At 43.1% G+C, this 22,023-nt stretch overlaps 1 long non-coding RNA gene across 1 annotated transcript in view; it reads left to right on the top strand.

The window, feature by feature from the left end:
• Positions 1-2,533: 2,533 nt before the first annotated feature.
• Positions 2,534-22,023, top strand: part of LOC147580402 (uncharacterized) — an 86,865-nt gene continuing 67,375 nt past the window's right edge. Inside the window, exons 1-2 of the long non-coding RNA XR_015252870.1 lie at positions 2,534-2,665; positions 4,327-4,985. This is a non-coding gene — a long non-coding RNA (uncharacterized LOC147580402). The remainder of the gene's footprint in view (positions 2,666-4,326; positions 4,986-22,023) is intronic.

The following is a 22,023-nucleotide window of genomic DNA, read 5'->3' as shown; positions in this document are numbered from 1 at the left end:
ATTTCCAGTGGCCCTTCTCTCGAAGGCATTTTCCCTGGAGACTAGAGTCCTAGGCCAATATATCTAGATGAAAACAATGCCAATACATTGTTGAATTTGACATTTATATTTACATTAAGAACCTATTTTTACAGTTGTGGAAGAACCTAATCAATCATTCATTCCGGCAGTGTTCAATGGGAAAAAGTATCCAGATTTCAAAATGTGATGTATGCCCAAGTTGTGATATGGAGATAAGTTGGAAGGGACAAGGGATAATTCTTGATCCTTAATTTTCTTTTTTCCTGGCCCTTCCTTGTCTTATTCCAAGACCGGTCTATGATGGTATCTTGGACTTCTTTAGTTTTTCACTCCGAGCATACTCACTATTCCTTATCAGTTTCCTGGGAACTGTAAAGAACACCAAAACCTGTTCCTGTTCCGTTTGGTTCTTAAATTCGTTACTGAGATACAAGTATATTTCATAATTATTCCTGTAGGAATGCTGTCTCAAATTTCCAACCTTGTTTCGTATTTGGTTTCCAATTTCCCGACGATGTGCTTAATGTACGGGCATCTGCAAAAGCTGGAAAATAAGTTCTTGGTGTCAGGCTTAGCTTGTCACCACGTTGCACCCAACAGACGGTAGAGTGAGGTCCCTGTGCCATAGCTCCATAAGCCCCTCTAGACAGAGTTTCAGCCACAGGGACTAGGGGGTGATCCAGGCCAGGAATGTCCTTTCCTTAAGCTCATAAAACAGTAAATTAACTATACACACACACACACACACACACACGTATGTATATGTTCACCTGCATATATATGTGTGTATGTAAAGCACATGTATAATTTGTATAAAAGCACTTCTATATGTATAAACGCATAAGCATGTATTATATATATGCATTTTTATATGCTACCTGATTTACCAGGTCATTACAATCTAGAGGCACTACTCTCTTGACTTCTGTGTCAATCACCCCCGGAGTAAATAAGAAGTAACAGCAATAAAAACCATTTCTCGGGGCGCCTGGGTGGCGCAGTCGGTTAAGCGTCCGACTTCAGCCAGGTCACGATCTCGCGGTCCGTGAGTTCGAGCCCCGCGTCGGGCTCTGGGCTGATGGCTCAGAGCCTGGAGCCTGTTTCCGATTCTGTGTCTCCCTCTCTCTCTGCCCCTCCCCCGTTCATGCTCTGTCTCTCTCTGTCCCAAAAATAAATAAACTTTGAAAAAAAAAAAAAAAAAACCATTTCTCTAGGGGCGCCTGGGTGGCTCAGTCCGTTGAGCGTCCGGCTCCGGCTCAGGTCATGATCTCGCAGTTCGTGAGTTCGAGCCCGGGGTCGGGCCCTGTGCCGACAGCTCAGAGCCTGGAGCCTGTTTCCGATTCTGGGTCTCCCTCTCTCTCTGTCCCTTCCCCGCTCATGCTCTGTCTCTCTCTGTCTCTCAAAAATGAATAAACGTTAAAAAAAAAATTTAGAAGGGGGGGAAAAAAAAACCACTTCTCTAAAGGAAAGAAAATGCCTTTCGCCATTTGTTCTAAAACTCTTCGTCAATTTATCACCGGACTTGGTAGTCTTACCAAGATACCCACCAATATCTTTTCTCCTGTACTTTGCAACATATTATGTCCCATACTGATTGCCAGGCAATGTCCCAAATGATCAGGGTACTTGTGGTGCCTAGTATTTGGCTCCCCAAACCACGCGCCACAGTCTACATGGAATGTGTGAAGAAAAAGATGTCTCTACTTGCCTTTGTCTTTAAGAAAGTGAGTAATTGTCTCTCTCCTTGCCTCTTCCCTCCATGGAGAATTTACTGGCCCCAATTTTTAAAAAAGCTCCTACCACACTCCCATTTTCTGTAAGTGCAATTAGTTGCAGGTACAAAATTTGGAGCAAAGAGGCCCCTTGTGGCCTGTTGTGCCTGCAATTATCCAACTGTGGCTGCAGTTTTTCAGTGCACAACGGATTGCACCCACAAAAAGAAAGGCTAAACTCTGAAAATGGGTCCCTTTAAGACAGTTGGGGGATTGCATGCCTCCGGTCGGCAAATTGCAATCTTTTAGAGAGACACAGCCATCGCTCCGGCTCGCAGTGCAGGTCTGAAATCCAGGGTAGGCATCCCCGGTGATGGAGAGCGCCCTCCCGCCCCCGCCCCTCTGGAAGGCAGGTGCCCCGAGCCCCTCCCCAGGCTCCACCTCACCCCCAGTTTCACCTTGAGATGCTGGTGGACAGCGCGTGAGTATTCAGCATCCCAGACTCTATCTCCTGCTTAGTTCACCAGTCACTCTCCAAAAAGGTTTGAAGAGAGAAGCTCGGTCACACTGTCAATATAACACATTTAACCAACTCTAAATTTGCTTTAAAGAGACAGCTACAAAGATTGACTTTTGCAAAGTGACTCACTCCACCATGCAGCAAAAGACGTCCATTTGCTCCCGACTGTTATTAACTGTGTCACTGAGTACATAAGAAAGGGTTTTGAAGGAATTCCAGTGTGAATCCACTAATTCAATAATCCAATAACATAAATTCCAGTAATGGATATTAATACCGTGTTCAAAACACCGCGCTCACAACTTTTATATCTCTTTTTCTCAAACAGACAGAGCATGCATCGCTGAGAGGCTCCTGATAAAATAATAAAACCCAATTCTCATCTCGAAAAAAGAATCATTATAGGAGGATGGTAATTTACTTTATATGACCTTCAATTGATTATTCTGTGGCTGCTACACAAATATCACAGGAGCTATTGATCGTAAAACCTACCAAATAGATCTCTAATAGCTTTTACTGGGCAAAAATAATTACGCTTGCACTGTGGTCAAACACACATAAACCAATGTGGAGGTATTAATGTATGCTATTATTACCCATCTGTCTGCGAGGTATGGAGAAGCCCCTTCATGGGAACACACTATGTCTAAGCCCATGAAAGCTTAATATCCAAGCCAACAATTACAGCCAGTTACACTGAAAAATTGATTACTGTAACTAAAAGCTAGGGCTGGAAAACAGAGGCTGCAGCTTGCTTAATAAAAGTAAAATCATAACAAGAGAAATCCTAATTGAGGAGCTCCTACTGCCGTGGCTACACGGATGCAGAAATTGAATTTCCCTGTGGTGCTGGCAGCAGAGTAACTTTTCAGAGTCAAGAGCTTTCTATCCAGCCCAGATCAAGATCAATGATCAACGCCCGTAAAAGGTCAGGGTGTCTAATCAAAGAACAGATCATCTATCTCTCAAGGAAAAGTGTACAACATAATCCAGAAATGCAGCACGGCTGGCCACGGAGAGCGAGAAAAACGCAGGGAAAGAGAAATTCCAGTTCCACTTTGGTGAACAAGAAGAATGCTCTGCTCATACTAAGTGTGGAGCCGGACTCAGGAAGGCAATCTCAGGTCGCTCAGGTGGGCCTGAAGCGGACCAACCAAACTGGAGCGCGAGGAGGAACTTTCCCCAAGTTCAGGGAAAAAATGTTTTCAGCTCCGAAGTTCCCCTGGCAAGCAAAATGCGCATCCCCTCACTCTCCACCCTGCCCCAAGCCAGGATTTTAAATTATAATGAAAACATAAATGCAATAATAATAATAATAATAATAATAATAAACAACCCTGCTATCAAGGTGTTAAAATGAGGGGTGGCAAATTTCTAACACCTGGAAGAAACAGACCAGAATGCTAATAAGAGTAAGTGATGCAAGGCCAAAAAAAAGAGACTCGGTCAACTCAGTGTGGACTGTGTGTGTTTGAGCGGGGAGGGGCGGGGGGGGGGGCAGTTGTATCCCACGAAACAGGCCAGGGTAATAGCCCATGAATCCTATCCACGGATCCCATGAAACAGAACAGTATTGGAATGTGCAGCTGGAAGGCTGCGCATTCCAATGACAAGGAAGGTTTTTCTAAAGTACTTCTGTTCAGACCACGCCCCAGGCCAGTAGAACCAGAATGCTGCTCTAGGCAGTGGGAATTAATTAAACACAAAACAAAAACCAAAATAAAAACAAAACAAAACATAAAAAGCCCCAAAGCCCCACAAATCCAGGTGAGTCTCATGCCAAGCCAGGTTTGAGAACCACCAACCCTGAGGATCAGAGACCCTTCTTCGCCAGACAGATGAGAAACCTGGAACTTCACAGGCGCGCCCCTCCTCTGGCAGCAGTATGGCTCACGTGTTTGTTTCTCTTCCTTTTTGGCATTATCAGTCCCAGTTGTTCAGGGCAGGAAAGCTGGAGTCACTGATCTCTCTTTCATGATTTATGATTCAGAAGGAAGCCACGGGTGGAGGGGTTGGGGGTGATGCTTACTGCTGTGGTGGCTGTTATTTATTTTTATTTTCATTTTGTAGATACACGCTTTTCTGGAAAACCTTGAAGCCCCTGGTAGGGCTGACCGCCGCTCCCCGCCCCCAAGGCCTTGCCTGGATGTAACTGACATGTACATAGATACACTCTTGGACCGTGAGGGGGTTGGGGTGGGGATTCTGCTTGTCCTCAGTTGTTCTCAAATTACTGGATAAAGTACATGTATTGGATCCTTCGCACCAGAAGGAATAATGGAGTCCAGTTATAAAATCCATACCACGTTAGCAGGACTTGTGTGGCTGCCTTCTCAGAAGATCCAAGGAATTTAGCCCCGTCCTTAAAGGCAAGGTGATTGCACTAAGATTAGCTCTGCTCCTTTTTTTTTTTTTTTTTTTGAATTGTTACAAGCTTTTTTTTTTTTTTTTTTTTTTTTTTTTTTTTTTTGAAACGGCCCTTGAGATCCAGGTTAGGTTCTTGCTTGGAGTAGTTTGTGTAGCCGGTGCACATCAGTTACTAGCACTGTGTTCATGCGGTGCACTTCGGTCTGGGGGCGGATTGCCGCCTGAAGTCCGCCCGGGGCCATGCTGAATTCAGCCTTGGGCTTGCAAACTCCACCACGGGTCCGTGCTCTCAAAGGCACAGACCGGAGGCAACGAAGTGTTAGCACTCCAATGTGTTTCTCCCTTAGTGGTCCCTTCCAAAGGTAAGCGTTCTCACTCTTCCACTCGTTTAGAGACGAAACCCAGTGAGGGCCCGTGTATCCGCACGCACGGAGGGCAGGCCAATCCAAGGCAGGCGTGTGCAGTCGGGGAGAACGCGTCCCCTCCACGTTCCTGCAGGCCCCCCGCCCCCTCCCGCCCTGGGCGCCAGCGGCGGGCCAGGCGCGCGCGCCGTCGCCGTGGGCCGAACGTACCTGCCGGGTTCCGGCCTCGGAGAACGCGGAGGGGGGGGGGGGGCCGCAAGGGCAAGGCCAGCCGGCGAAGCGCGGCGAGGGGAGCGGCGGGCCGTCCCCCAGGTGCGCCCCACCTGCCGCCCGATTGGCCGCGGCGGCGGCGCCCGGCGGGAGGAGGGCGGATGATGGATGGCCTGTCCGCCGGCCCGGGTCCGAGCAGCGGGGGGCTGGCGAGTGTAAACACGAGCGCGCTCCGCGGCTCCCGGCCCTGGGCGGAGAGAGCGAGAGGCCGGCACAAAAGGACCCGGCTCGGAATGTTTAGATTTTGAAGATTAGTTTCTATTATATCGCTGTGGGGGAAAGGAAGACGCATTCCGGGCAAGCGGAGGGCGCAGAGCCTCGCCTCGTTTAGGGCCGATGTTTGACAAATCGTGTCGCCATCGGAGCAATCCCTGAGCCTCCCCAACAGTTTTCAAGTCCTGTTGGTCATTTGTGTGAATGATGCCCTATCGGTTATCTGAGGGGGGGAAAAATGAAATCAGAGCCGAACAGTTGCATTCTCTTATCTCAGGCAACAGTAAAATCATGGAACATAGATTTCAAGAAACAAAACAAAACAGAAAAAAAAAAAATAGGGAGGCGGGGAGACAATGCACTTCAGAGGGTCTGTTCCGGATAAAAATATAAGACAATTGGATATCAGATGCTAAAAAAAAGAAAAAAAAAAACCCGCTTGAGCTCAAAGAGAATATAAAATACGAGAATGTGTTCTAGAGATAATTTTGCACTCTAGAATGTGTAAAATTTTCATAATCTGTCTAGCTTTTCCGTCCTTAAAAGTCATGAGCACTTTGAATATGTTTTGTTTATCCTTGCAAAAAGATGACAGCACATTGTTTCAGGCTATGGGATTTAAGAAGTGTCCTTTTAAAAACTCATTAGGTTGAGAGGAGGGATTGAAGCAGACGGAGGGATAACAGGAAAAAATATGTCACGAACCACCATGGAAATGGAGCTGGTAGAGAGAGCTATTGTATCCTCCCGACTCCTCTTTGGCAACAGAAGGACAGGTCCATTCACTTAGTATTTCCTCCTGTACAACCGCAGCACTCTAGCTAATGCCATCTCCTGTCAAGAAGTCAGTCGGTCCTGCCCATGAGCTGATTCTTTACCTCTGAGAGCAAAGTAGTTGAGAGAAAGCAGTGGGATTTTATGTTTTTTTTAATACGGGAATGTTATTCAATTTCATTGTGCTTTAGAATAGCCACCATCCCTACTGCCTTAGCAACTACAACCATTAAGAAAATAGAAGCCATGTTGAAATTAGCAGTAAGTGAAATTGAATCCTGTCACAGAGGTGTGTTTTATCTCATTGTGGTTGAAGATGAGTCAGGGGGAGAAAGAACCTTGGTCCACGCGTTTCCCTGTTAAATACTGTATTTTCACAGGGTAAGAGTTGAAAAATTTAAGAAACTTAATAATCCCATCACACTAGCACGGACTGCATATCTGCCCCCCTCCCCCCAAGAAAAAAGCACACGTAAATTAAATTCATTTGTGTTTCTTTCTAGAATTGCTTTTATGTAAGCTTAAATACTTACAGAAGAACTCATTTGAGTCCTGTGGTTTTCTTTTCATATGTTATGTGAAAAGTACTCGTTAATATTAGTAGAAAATAACCATATTAATCAGTTTTAATAAGAGCATAATATTTCCTTGAATGTACGTATCATTTGATTAACCGTTTCCTCGTTGTTGGATACTTAGGTCGCTTCTGGCTTTTGGTAAAGTAAATAATACAGTAAGGAACATCTTAAGGCAACATTTCCATGTTTTAAATTAATGGATTACTTTCAAATAAACTTTTTAAGTGGAGTAAATATAAATAGGCCATGAATGAACACTTTGATACAATTTTACAATAATTTCCCAATTGCTTTACAAAAAAAAAAAAGAAGAAGAAGAAAAGAAGAGAAAGAAAAAAAGTGGTAACGTTTAACCCTACGCACAGGAAAATATTGGATCACATGTTTTACAGTATGCATAGTGTTACCAGGAAGACTAATAAAAAACATGCGGCAATGTGGTGGGCATGATTATTTCTTTGGTTTTTACTTTGATTATTAGTGAAGTTGTACTTCTGTTCTCTTCTAAACATTGATTTTACTCCCCCCTCTTAAATTTTTAGCTCCCCGTTTATTTAATTACTAAGATACCTCTAGTCAACATATTAAAACAAAATGTAGCATTTTTACAAATCACCCTTTCGGTGTTCATTTTGCGCTAGGGTGGTACCCCCTGGTCAAAATAATCCTAGCAAGAAATGCCTGACAAAACCGGGCTAAGGGGCAGTTTGGGATGATCTACTGAATTCAGGTTTCCAGCAGGCTTCCGCTTTCCCTCCGTTGTGACACCTAAAATGATATTATCATCTGTGAAATTACCCCAGGAACTTAAGGTACTTTATGGCGAGTCGTATTCTCTCATTAGGAAACTCAGAATCGTGGATCCCTGCACTAGCTTTCGTTCCCGTCTGAAAATGTGTGTTCTTTCCTTAAGCTGTGATGTGGTCCTTTAAAAATGCCTTCGTGCGTCTCGGCACCTTGGCAAGTGCACCAGTGCCCAGTAAATAAAGTGGCAGCCCGTGTCCCTTTTAGCAAAAGCTATATATCTGTTCAGACTTGTAATTTGCTCCGTTTATATCCTTTGCCCTTGAACTCTGGTTATTAACGCAATGTTTCTCCAAATGATGCCATATAACTCTGCTCCGAGCACATTCACGGTGACACCACGCAAACATTCCAAGGGCCAGGGCCAGCTGAGGAAGGAAAGAAATGATGGCTGAATTGTGGGAGTTTCAGTGCGTTACTCACAATGGAGCGGCTGTAAAACTATCGCCGTTAATATTCAAATTGGTGACAAGGCCAGCGCCAGACTTTTGCTAATATTCTGAGGTCTGATCGCAAAGCAATTTGGCGAAGTAGCTTTGATTAAAACAGGAACAGCCAGCGCCCTTCTCCCAAGAAATGAACTAAAAGCCCATCAAAGCATTTGAGACAGGTGTCCTAATTATACACCTTCGAGAAATTATTTGTGGGGAGTTTGGGGGTGTGGGTGGCCATCGTTGCTCAGTTAGAAATAGCAGATTGTATAGGCAGTGGCGCTACTGACCGGATCCCTTTGTGTGAACTGTAATGAAAGACCCTGATTTTTGTTGCTGTTGTCGTTTGTTGTATGTAAGTAGCTTGCCTCCTGTACCTTGTAGAAGAGAATTGGGCACGGACTGCGCCTAATAATTGTTTTCATTTTAAAATAAAAAATGTACTAATTAATATTGCGTGGAATTTTGGGGAGGGAGTAGGGCCAGGCTCCCTCTACAATTTCTGGGAAGGGAATGCACTGATTAAGCAAATTAATAATTTAGGTGTGATCACAGAGACTGTGCGAAACCTACTTTGGAAAGGAAATTGTTCTCCCACGTTTCAGAAAAGGACATTTGCGGAAAAGTCCCTTTTCTTTTAAAATGAGGAAGTCTTCCATTTAGAATAATGTGCCGAAGAAACAGCCTGTCCAGGTTAGCCTCTTTTGAAGCGTGGTATTTGTGTCAAAATAATGGTTTTAGGAAGTTTATTTTCCCAAAGCTCTTTATTTTCACAGGCCTTGGTAGAGTCACGCTGAAGTGACCTCACAAGAAAAAGTCTCTTTATTGGGGGTGGGGGCGGCATTTTACCCTTCAGCAAATTGTTCATAGAAATGAGATTTAATTAGTACACCTCCAAAAATTCTTGGCTGTGCATAATGCAGTTCATGCAAAAAATGTTGATGGGAATGAGAACATAATATACCATCAAATATCAAATTTTATGCTGGAAAATAAGCTTCCACGAAGCCTCTGGGCACACGTTTTAGTACTCAGTGTGCGCCTTTCGAAAAGACACTTCTGACTGCTCCCACTGACCCCGCTATTAGCGCACAAAACAGGACTTGAGTACATTTACATGTGTAAATACACACGTGTGAATATCGTCGATAAAAAATAAATAAGCCATAGCTTCCCAGGAACACCAAACACACTTCTAAAAGATCATTTTCCCCCATTGCAGTATTCTTTCTGGAGGCAAATGAATTCTCGATTCCAAGTAAGCTATGTTAAGAATACCCTGGAAAGAAGGCTTTGCATGACTATGGAGGTGTCCATTTTCTTATTATTCTCTCTCTAATCAACGGTACCTCAATGAAAGGAGGTTTTTCACTTTTATTTATTTATTGAATTAATTTGTTTTCCCTTAACATTGACAGACAGAGAGAGACAGAGCAGGAGCATGGGAGGGGCAGAGAGAGGAGGAGAGACAGAATCTGAAACAGGCTCCAGGCTCTGAGCTGTCAGCACAGAGCCCGACGCGGGGCTCGAACTCACAAACCTCGATCGAGATCATGACCTGAGCGGAAGTCGGTCGCTCAACCAACTGAGCCACCCAGGCGCCCCAGGAGGTTTTTCACTTTGAAATAAAGAGACCCTTCCAGTGATCGTATTTTGAGAATATGGTTTGACTGAGGAAGACAAAAATTCAGGTAAGGGAATTTTCATTTTTTTTTTTTTTTCGGAGAACTGTAGAATCTCATGAGTGGACGAGCAGAATCTTGAGACAGACGCCAGCCACCTTAGCTACATCACTTATTCCTGAATCCCCGTGGGAGGAATACCTGATGAACACTGTCTAGTTATTGAATTAAGTGCACAAATACATGCGGCTGAATGGGTATTGTTGCACATCATAGGATTGAAACCTGATGAAGTCACGGGCTTTATAACATGAAGTGATTTTAATGAAAGTAGACCTTGTGGATGGCTTGCTGATCCTCAAACTTCACGATGTTTTGTGTTGTGTATTGAATTCGGGAAGTTACGATTCCATTGCGCTGGTAAAACCAAGTTTAGGGACGCCTGGCTGGCTCCGTCGTGGAGCATGCAACTGTTGATCGTGGCACTGGGACTTCGAGCCCCACGTTGGAGGTGGCGTTTACATCCGAAACAATTAAAAAATAAATAAATAAAACCACGATTGAAGAACCTGGCTCCTACGCTTTTCTCCCATTGTCTGGGCTCACTGATTGCTAAAATGCCCATGCGAACTAAAACCGTGTACGATGTTAGAAATTTTAGTCACAAAGGGAACTTGTATTATGTGGCGGAAAGCATGCGTTTCATTTTTGATGGAATGAGAGCATAGCTTATTAAAAATTCTGAATGGTTTGAACTTTGACTGGTTGTCCACAGACTAAACTTTGGATTTTCTACTTCGTCCTCTTACATAAAATACATTCATCTATAATGCAGATTCTGTGTGGGAAGGTTACACCAATCACCGTTTCAAACATTAAATTCTGGAAGGTGACGAATATTCACACTTGACTCTGCCCTTCTTCCCATTTCCCTTTTCCTAAAGGCAAATGTTTCCAACATGTCTCTTGAAGTCTATGAGAATTCACTTCACTATCCGTAAGTAACACGTTTGTACGGTTACTTTTTAAAATTTTCTTCCTTCTTTTCTTTTTCCTTCTTAGTATTAGTGTTATTTTAGTTTGGAAAATTCTCTATTGACTTTCCCTAAAGAAGGTCAAGACTTGTGTGTCTATCCCTAATACCCATGCCCTTGTTTGTTCACTAGTTATGTTAGAATTTTTAAATTAATATTCAGTGTGCATTATCACCGCTAAATGCTATCGAGGGCCACGCTAGGGAGTAAACATTTCTTGTTTTGCACAATTTCTGTTTCCCCTAGTGTTAATAATTACTTTTTTGTTTTTGGTTTTTTGTATGTTCTTTCACTTCACTTCCTAGTGATAGCCACTTACGACATCACCACATCCTCTCTCAATCTCTGACACTTCTCTTGAGACAGCATATACTTCAGTTACTGTACTACGGCTTTCTTTAAAAATAAATCTTTCCAGGGGACACCTGGCTACCTCAGTGGTGATGTATGTGACTCTTGATCTCGGGATGGTGAGTTTGATCCCCACGTTGGGCATGGAGCCTACTTAAAAAAACTACGTAAAGCTGGGGCGCCTGGGTGGCTCAGTCGGTTGAGCGTCCGACTTCAGCTCAGGTCACGATCTCGCGGTCCGTGAGTTCGAGCCCCGCGTCGGGCTCTGGGCTGATGGCTCGGAGCCTGGAGCCTGCTTCCGATTCTGTGTCTCCCTCTCTCTCTGCCCCTCCCCCGTTCATGCTCTGTCTCTCTCTGTCTCAAAACTAAACGTTAAAAAACAAAAAATTATAAAAAATAAAACTACATAAAGCTAAAAACAATCTTTCCAGGGGTGCCCGGGGGGCTCAGTCTGTTAAGTGTCCAACTTCGGCTCTGGGCATGATCTTGCAGTTGGTAAGTTCGAGCCCCGTGTCAGGCTCTGTGCTCCCAGCCCAGAGCCTGGAGCCTGCTTCGGATTCTGAGTCTCCCACTGTCTCTGCCCCTCTCCTACTCACACACTCTCTCTCTTTCTTAAAAATAAACATTAAAAAAAATTAAAACAAAAATCTTTCCATACCTCCTGATCGACCTCCCTCTGAACTAGCCGCCCTTATATTCTGGACACACCTGTCATTCTGGGCTGTCCCTTCATAAGTATGTTGTTGTAAGGTGCTTCAGCTGTCTCTTGTGTCAGGCATCCTATTTTCTGTACCCTTTTCTTTCTTGGTTTCTTTTCTCATATATGTTGTGCCCATCTTCCTATGGCTAGCTGTAAAAATATGAGGAGGACTTGGCAGTCTAAACATATTCTTATTTTATACAGCTGGTTTACTGGTAATCTCTGTTGGACTGAAACTCTAGGGTAGAAAATATTTTCCTTCTGGGCCCCTGGGTGGCTCAGTCAGTGAAGCGTCTGACTCTTGATTTTGGCTCAGGTCATGGTCTCATGGCTCTGAGAGCAAGCCCCAAGGTCAAGATTCTCTCTCTCTCCTTCCCTCTCCCTCTGCCTCTCTCTCACTTGCTGTCTCTCTCCCTCCCTCTCGGGAAACAAAAAATAAATTAAGAAAAAAGAAAACATTTTCCCTTTGATGTTTATACGTATCTGTATGCAGAAGCCTTTTTAAAAAAACACAAACAGATGATAATGGGGTTGGTGTCATCTATTAACATGGAAAAGAGCGTCTTCACTCTGACAAGAAGAGCTCAATTATTTTATTTGCAGTTATAAAGTACTTTACAGTTTTTGAACTTTCCGGGTAAGAAATACTAAAGTACCATCATGTATAAGTTTCCACCTTTCCGGAAGATGATAATGATGTGTACCGCATGTCCCCATGTTTCTGTTTGCTAATACAGATTAGCAAAATGTTATTTTGAAGGGACATATCGTTAATTATTTAAGCAATTGATTATTCTGGATGTTAGTGAAGAATGCCGACTATGGAGTGAAACGGGCAGAATGTACCCTCAGACCTGAGTTCCGCGTTGGCCAGCAAAGTGAAAGGTACCCCCATTAAAGAAGATTAATTTCTATTATGATATTATTGAAGGTTGCAAATTGAAATAGGACAGATAGATTATCGAAGACTTATACTCAACGATGTAAGATTTAATTAAAGTAAGCTATTCCAAATTCTACGTGCAGATGCAAATGCTAATAAACTGAGTGCTAGATCTTAAACACAGTTCCATAAAACCTTAAAGTCAAATCTGCTAGGCATCATCAAAATACTGAGACCACTCTTCTGAATACGGGATCGTCCGCATCGTGTTTGAACAAACATTCTACCTTTACAGTGATTTATTGAATCAACCTCAATAAATTCTAATTAGCAAGAAGACTGGTATATATCTAAGAATGCTTGGTAATATCCATGCTTTCAAGAATTATACACAGTGAAGTAAAAAGCAGAGTGGATATACAATAAGATTTAAAAAATATCACCAAGTTTAATATCATTGTCATAAGCTTGGCAAGTCTAGTGCAATATATTTCCGTCCTGTGAAGGTCAATATAGAATGACAGATTGAAATACTCTACGTGACTTGCAAAAGTCATTTTTGGGCAAGCTGTTTTCCAAGACCCAAATTAAATTAAGGCGTACCTTGCTTGAGACGTTTTTTATTTTAACTGGATTGTGGCCTCGCTTTCAGAGGATATCGCTTTTTATCCCTGGTTGTCAAATAGATATTACCGTTGTGAAAATGAGCTTGATAGCATGTGGCAAATACCGATTAAGCGCCGGCCCCGTTTCTGGAAGAAATGATTTTTTTTTTTTTTTTTTTTTTATCATTGGAAATAAAATGCCAAGAGTTTTTCCTCATTATTTGCCACTTCTTACTCAGGCTGTGATTGGAATTGATAGAGGGAGTACATCCTAGTGTTTAGGAACGCAAGATTTGAGGCAGGCACAGTTGGGTTCAAATCCCGTGTCTGCCACTTACTAGAAAGCCACTTAACCTATCTGGGGTAACTGGCTGCTTCACATGTGAGGTGAGGATAAAAACTGGTGTTCATCAGAATTCAATACGGCACGTAGCCCAGCGCCTGGTTCAGAGGGAGCACGTACATCAGTGAGGAGTCCGTGTTGCCGACGCCGATGTTGTCGATGATCCTGCCGTTGGTCCCACATCTGCAAATTTATTATTTTTTGTCTTTATTGCTTACTTTCCTGTTAACTGGTATTGTCATTTTAGTGCTCCTGGCTTTGTATACTAGCAATGTTAGGGATGAAGATCCTAAGATGACATGACGTAGTTTTTAATCACGTCGAACGTTTTCTGCGCCTGTGGGTCTATGGTTTTGCTCATTCTAGGGCCACGTCTACAAATCTCACCTCCAAGAGTGCTCTCTGGATGAATCTGATTTAGAGAGAAGTCCTTATCTTTTGCCCTTGTTTTCTTCTCTTGCTTCCCTTGTCCTTTATAGGGTCTTTATAGGGTCATCCTTGCTGCGCATGAGAAGCCAACTAGACCCAGGGTACAGATCTGTGTGGCCACCATGGCTCCTTAGGGCAGTGTCCCTGGTACTGTTACTCTAAGAGTCCTTGTCGTGTGCCCTGTCGTGGCAGGAGTCATAATGAGATCGATGCGCTGAATCAGATCGATCAGGCTGCCTATTTCAGCCACACTTCTTGAGGCTGGATCAATGCTTATTAAGCACAAAGCAAAGGGAAATTTTGGCCACATTTTATTAAACACTGTTTTTTTTTTTTTTTTTTTTTTTTACTTTATCATTTTTCAGAATAAAGGAATGGTTCCTTAGCAATCTCCCAAAGCGACCAGTGGGGTTTCTTGTTTTTAAGATTGCCTTAAGTGCCACCTTGCACTGGTGGACTTGTATTTATCTATTTGGTGTTTTAATCCAATTACCGTTGGCTGAAACAGGGAACAAAAATACATTCATCACTCAGCATAACCCATAAAAGGCCTGGAAGAAATGTACATCATTTTTTTTCCCTTCTTTTTAAATTTACTTTTTGTTATTTATTTTTGAATGCCGTGAAATGCTTTTTTTTTTTTTTTTAATTTTTGTTCAATGTTTATTTCTGAGACAGAGAAAGACAGAGCACGAACGGGGGACGGGCAGAGAGCGAGGGAGACACAGAATCCGAAGCAGGCTCCAGGCTCCAGGCTCCGAGCTGTCAGCACACAGAGCCCGACGCGGGGCTTGAACCCACAGACCACGAGATCCACCCAGGTGCCCCTGTTTGTTTATTTGTTTAAAATTTATTTTAAATTCCAGTGTCCCATGGCTTTCAGGTGTAGGATACAGTGGGTCAGCAATTCTATACGTCACTCGGTGCTCATCATGACGCGTGCCCTCCTTAGTCCCCACTCCCGCCAGATGTACCTCTTGATGCATTTGGGGGCACACGCTTTTGTACATAACGTTGCCAGACGCCTCAGTGGTTTCCGCAGGCCCCTCCTCCAAGAAGCAAGAAAAAGTTCCTGTAGACCTTCAAACCTTAAAATTCAGATAGCTGAGGGTGTCTTCAGTAATCTGAACACCTCAAGGGGTGGGGGTGGACGGGACTTGGTAGAGCAGGCCACGTGTCCACACAGTGCTGGCCGATCCCTACCCACCGCTGCAGGAACAGGAGGTTGGAAGGGAAGCTGAAGCAGTCCCAGGGCAATGGTGGGGGCGGGGGTCCCCTCTCAAGTTCTAGACAAGATTTCGAAACAATAGTAATAGTGGATAGTAGTTCAATTACTAGAGTATTATTATTATTATTATTATTATTATTATTATTATTATTTTAACGACTTGGCTTTTTAGAGCAATTTTAGGTCCACGACAAAATCGGGAGGAAGCGACAGAGATTTCCCATTTACCCCCTCCCTGCTTCCACACATACATAGCCTCTCCCATCATCAACGTCGCTCACCGAGGGGCACATTTTTTATCGTGGGTGAACCTACACTGACGCATCATCATCTCCCAAAATCCGGAGTTTACCCTAGGGTTTACTCTTGCTGACCGAGCATCGTACTGGTTTAGACAAAGTCATGGGAACATACATCCATCATTATGATGCCCAGAGTATCTTCGCTGCCCCCAAAATATCTTAAGCTCTGCCGTTTCATCTCGTGTGCCCGCTCTCACCCCTGGCAACCACTGCTCTCTCTTTTTTAAAGTTTATTTATTTTTGAGACAGAGAGAGACAGAGCATGAACGGGGGAGGAGCAGAGAGAGAGGGAGACACAGAACCGGAAGGAGGCTCCAGGCTCCGGGCCATCAGCCCAGAGCTCGACGCGGGGCTCGAACTCACGGACCGCGAGATCGTGACCTGAGCTGAAGTCGGACGCTCAACCGACTGCGCCACGAGGCGCCCCATAACATTTATTTATTTTTAAGACAGAGAGAGACAGAGCATGAACGGGGGAGGGGCAGAGAGAGAGGGAGACACAGAATCGGAAGGAGGCTCCAGGCTCCGGGCCATCAGCCCAGAGCTCGACGCGGGGCTCGAACTCACGGACCGCGAGATCGTGACCTGAGCTGAAGTTGGACGCTCAACTGACTGAGCCACCCAAGCGCCCCAACCACTGCTCTTTTTATCATCTCCGTAGTTTGCCTTCTCCAGAATGTCGTATGCTTGGAATCGTACAGTAAGTAGCCTTTTGACATTGGCTTCTCTCACTGGGTAATGCGCGTTTAAAATTTCCTTCTGTCATTTCATGGCTTGCCACTGGCTGTGTGTGCCGGTTGATGTGTCCACTCATGCCCTGATTGCTTCCGGTTTTGGCAATTATGAGTAAATCTTTCCTAAATATCCATGTACGGCATTTTGTGTGGACATATGTTTTCTTTTTCTTTTTTTTTTTTAATCTTCTTAAGTTTATTTATTTATTTTGAGAAAGAGACAGCACGAGTGGGGGAAGGGCAGAGAGAGAGAGAGGGAGAGAGAGAGAATCTCAGGCAGGCTCCGAGCTGCCAGCGCAGAGCCCGATGTGGGGCTTGAACTCATGAAACCGTGAGATCGTGACTCGAGCTGAAACCAAGAATCGGATGCTTAACCTACCGAGCCACCCAGGCGCCCCTGGACACACGTTTTCGACTCCTTCGGGCACACGCCCAGGACAATACCTGTTGGATGATACTTACCAGAGCATACTGAGTTTTGTAAGAAGCCTGCAATTGTCTTCCAAAGGGGCTATGCCATTTTGCGTTCCCACCAGCAGTGCGCGAGAGCCCTTGATCGCATTCGCTGTCGTTCCTGTGCCAGATGTTGATCATTCTAACTGGTGTGCATTGGTATCTTATGGGTGGTTTCATTTGCATTTCCCTGATAACATACGACGTAGAAAAAAATCTCCTATGCTTATTTGCCACCTGCATATCTTCTTTGGTGAGATGTCTGGTGACGACTTTGGCCCAGTTTTTAATTGGGTGGTTTGTCTTAGTATTGAGTTTCAAGAGTTCCTGATACATTTTGGGTAATAGTTCTCCATCAGATGTGTCTTTGCAAACATGTTCTCCGAATCCATGGCTGGTCTTCTAGTTCTCTTAATATTGCCTTTTACAGACCAGAATTGTTTTGTAATTTTAATTAAGTCCAGCTTATCAGTGATTTCTTTCATGGATCTTATGTTTTGTGGTACCTAAAAGGAAGCACAATGTCCAAGATCATCTAGATTTTCTCCTGTGTTATCTTCTAGGAGTTTTATGGGGGGTTTTTTATATTAAATTTATTATTTTTTAAAATTTACATCCGGGGCGCCTGGGTGGCGCAGTGGGTTAAGCGTCCGACTTCAGCCAAGTCACGATCTTGCGGTCTGTGAGTTCGATCCCCGCGTCAGGCTCTGGGCTGATGGCTCGGAGACTGGAGCCTGTTTCCGATTCTGTGTCTCCCTCTCTCTCTGCCCCTCCCCCGTTCATGCTCTGTCTCTCTCTGTTCCAAAAATAAATAAACGTTGAAAAAAAAAATTAAAAAAAAAATAAATAAAATTTACATCCAAATTAGTTAGCCTATAGTGCAACAATGATTTCAGGAGTAGATTTCTTAGTGCCCCTTACCCATTTAGCCCATCCCCCCTCCCACAACCCCTCCAGTAACCCTTAGTTTGTTCTCCATATTTATGAGTCTCTTCTGCTTTGTCCCCCTCCCTGTTTTTATATTCTTTTTTGTTTCCCTTCCCTTATGTTCATCTGTTTTGTCTCTTAAAGTCATATGACTGAAGTCATATGATTTTTGTCTTTCTCTGACTGACTAATTTCACTGAGCATAATATCCTCCAGTTCCATCCATGTAGTTGCAAATGGCAAGATTTCATTCTTTTTGATTGCCGAGTAATATTCCATTGTATGTATATACCACATTCATCCATCGATGGACATTTGGGCTCTTTCCATACTTTGGCTATTGTTGATAGCGCTGCTATAGACGTGGGGGTGCACGTGTCCCTTCGAAACGGCACACCTGTATCCCTTGGATAAATGCCTGGTAGTGCGATTGCTCAGTCGTAGGGTAGTTCTGTTTTTAGTTTCTTGAGGAACCTCCATACTGTTTTCCAGAGTGGCTGCTCCAGGTTGCATTCCCATTGGAGTTTTATAGTTTTGAATTTTTTTACGTTTAGGTCAGTGATCTTTATTGAGTTCATTTTTGTGAGGAGTATAAGGTCTGTGTCTATCTACGTTCATGATTTTACGTGCGGCTGTCCAGGTGTTAAGCATCCTTTATTGAAGGGACTATATTTGCTCCCTTGTATTCCCTTTGCTTCTTTGTCAAAGATCGTTGCGTATGTGTGTGTGGGTCTATTTCTGGGCTCTCTGTTTTGTTCTAGTGTCTGTCTATTCTTTTGTCAATACCACACTGTCTGGATTACTGTCACTTTATATTAAGTCTTGAAATTGGGTAGTGTCAGTCCTCCCACTGTGTTCTTCTCCTTCAATATTGTCTTAGGTATTTTGGATCTTTTGCCGCTCCGGATAAACTTTACAATCATTTGTCAAAATGCACAAAATAACTTGCTAGGATTTTGATTGGGATTGCATTGGATCTATAGATCAAGTTCAAAAGAACTCGATATTTTAATGTTTATTTATTTTGAGACAGAGAGAGACAGCATGAATGGGGGAGAGTCAGAGAGAGGGAGACACAGAATCCGAAGCAGGCACCAGGCTCCGAGCTGTCAGCACACAGCCCGACGTGGGGCTCGAACTCACGGACTGTGAGGTGATGACCTGAGCCGGAGTCGGATGCTTCACGGGCTGAGCCACCCAGGCGCCCCAAGAACTCGGTATTTTGACGATATTGAGTCTTCCCATCTATGAACATGGAAAATCTCTTCATTAATATAATTCATCTTTGATTGTATTCATCAGTTTTGTAGTTTCCTACAAAAACAAATTTTGTACAGACATTTTTCTTAACTTATACCTAAGTGTTCAATTTTGGGGGTGCTAATGTAAATGGTATTGTGTTTTTAACTTCAAATTCCAGTTCATTTTGAGTCCATAGGAAAGCACTTGACTTTTGTATGTTAACCTTGTATCCTGCAACCTTGCTGTGGTTACTTAATCGTTCCGGAAGGTTTTGTGTATGTGTGTGTGTGCGTCAGCTCTTTTCAGATTTTCTACATAGATGATGTAGATCTTCAAAAAGATGACACTTTTATGTCTTCCTTCCTAACCTGTATACGTTTATTTCCTTTTTTCATGCCTTATTTAATTAGCAAGGACTTCTGGATTAAGTTGCAAAGGAATGGTGAGTGGGGACAGCCTTGCCTTGTACCTGACAAAGTGGGAAATATTTTGTTTTTCTCACCGTTAAGTATGATGTTAGCTGTAGGTTTTACGCAGATAGTCTTTATCAAGTTGAAAAAGTTACCTCTATTTTTAGTTTACTGAGAGGTTTTTATCTTATCATGAATGAGTGTTGGATTTACCAATGGTTTCTTCTACATGTATAAATATGGTTACGTGATGTTTCTTTTTTACCTTGCTGATGTGATTAATAGTCTTTATTTAAAAAAATTTTAAGCTATTCCAGTACTTTTTCTTCCCAATGTTACTGAGATAAATTGACATATAGCATTGTGTAAGTTTAAGATGTACAAAGTGACGAGTATTTATATATATATAATAGATATGTCTTATAGATACATATATCATAGATATGTATCATATATATCACAGGTATATTATCATAGGTGTATATATTATAGACATATATCATAGATGTATATATCACAGGTATGTATAATAATATATATGATATCTTGATCAGATCTAGATCGTATCTAGAGTAGGTCTATATAATATATATCAAAATGATTACCACCATAAGATTAGTTAACACGCCTACTATCTCACACAATTACAAATTTTGTAGTTTTTGCGTGTGATAAGAACAGTTAAGATTACTCTCCTAGAAACTTTCAAGCTTATCAAACGATATCGTTAACTAGAGTCATCATGCTATACATTTGATGTCCAGAATTTATTCATCGTATAATTTAGAAGTTTGACTCTGCCTAACATCTCCCCATCCTCCTCTCCCTTTTGATTTTCTATTTCTAGGAGTTTGGCCTTTTTTTCCCCCCCAGATTTCTTACATAAGAGAGATTATACAGAATTTGTCTTTCTCTGTTGGAATTATTTCACTTAGCATAATGCCTTCAGGGTCCACCCATGTCATCACAAATGATAAGATTTCCTTCATCTTAAAAATTTTTTACATCTTTATTTATTTTTGAGAGAGAGAGAGAGACAGAGCACGAGCGGGGGGGAGCAGAGAGAGAGGGAGACACAGAATCCAAAGCAGGCTCCAGGCTCTGAGCTGTCAGCATAGAGCCTGACCCGGGGCTCGAACTCACGAACTGTGAGATCATACCTGAGCCGAAGTCGGATGCTTAGCCCATTGAGCCACGCAGGCGCCCCAACATTCTTCTTCTTTATGACTAATAATCTCTGTCTCTCTCTCTCTCCCTCCCTCTCTCTCTCACTCTATGTGTATGTGTGTACATGTGTACCACATTTTCTTTATCTGTTCATCTTTTAATGGAGACTTAGGTCGTTTCCATGCCTTGATGATTGTGAAATATGCTGCAATGAACCTGAGGACGCAGATAACCTCTTTGAGATAGTGATTCCATTTCCTTCAGATACGTGTGCAAAAGTGGAATTGCTGGGTCATAGGGTGTGTCTATTTTTAATTTTTTGTGGACCCTCCATGCTGCTTTCCATAGTGGTTGCACCAATTTACATTCCCCCCAACAGTGCATTAGAATCCTCTTTTGTCCACATCCTCAACCTTGGTTACCTCTTATCTAATCGCCATTCTAAAGGCATAGGAGGTGATAACCCACTGTGGTTTTGATTTGCATTTCCATGACCATTAGTGATATTGAGTATATTCTCACGTATCCATTCACCGTGTCTTCTTTAGAAATATGTCTATTCGGGGCACCTGGGTGGCTCAGACGGTTGAGCGTCCGACTTCGGCTCAGGTCACGATCTCGTGGTCTGTGAGTTCGAGCCCCGCCTCAGGCTCTGTGCTGACAGCTCAGAGCCTGGAGCCTGTTTCCAGTTATCTGTCTCCCTCTCTGCCCCTGCTCCGCTCACGCTCTGTCTCTCTCTCTCTGTCAAAAATAAATAAACATTAAAAAAAAAAAGAAAAAGAAATATGTCTATTCAAGTCCTCTGCTCATTTTTAAATCATATTTTATTTATTTACTTTTTGCCCTTGAGTTTCATGAGTTCCTTCTATGCTTAGGATGTTAGCCTCTTATCTGACATTTGGTTTGCAGATATTTCCCTCCACTCTGTAGGTTGCCTCTTCATTCTGTTGACTGTTTAGAAGTTTAGACTGTTTTTTGTGCAGAAAATTTTAATGTGATGTAGTCCTGTTTATTTTGGTCTTTTTGCTTGCCCTTTTGGTGTCATACCCGCCCCCCCCCCCCCCCCAAAAAATATTGCCAACACCATGCCAAGGAGCTTTTTCCTTATCTTCTAGGAATTTTGTAGTTTCAAGTTTTACATTTAAGCCCTTAATCCTTTTAAAGTCAGTTTTTGTGAGTGGTGTAAAATCGGGGCCCAATATCATTCATTGCACGTGAATACTGCTTTCCCAAGCTCATTTATTGCAGAAACTATCTTTCGCTCATTGATAGTCTTGGCTCCCTTGTCAAATATTCACCGATTGTGTACTTGGGGGTTTCTTTTGGGACTGTCTGTCCTTTCCCTCTGGTGGTGGTGGTGGTGTGGGTGTGTTTCGTGTCAGCAAAGCACTCTTTGATTTCTATCGCTCAGTAATATAGGGGCGCCTTGATCGCTCCATCAGTCAAGCATCCAACTCTTGATTCCCGCTCAGGCCGCGATGTCGTTGTTCAAGAGGTTGAGCCCAGCAAGAGACTCTGTGCTGACATCGTGGACCCTG

This window comes from Puma concolor, chromosome B3 (genome assembly GCF_028749965.1).
Source record: "Puma concolor isolate L17-30 chromosome B3, mPumCon1.1.hap2, whole genome shotgun sequence".
NCBI lineage: Eukaryota > Metazoa > Chordata > Mammalia > Carnivora > Felidae > Puma > Puma concolor.
This window is presented reverse-complemented; position numbering and strand designations above follow the sequence as displayed.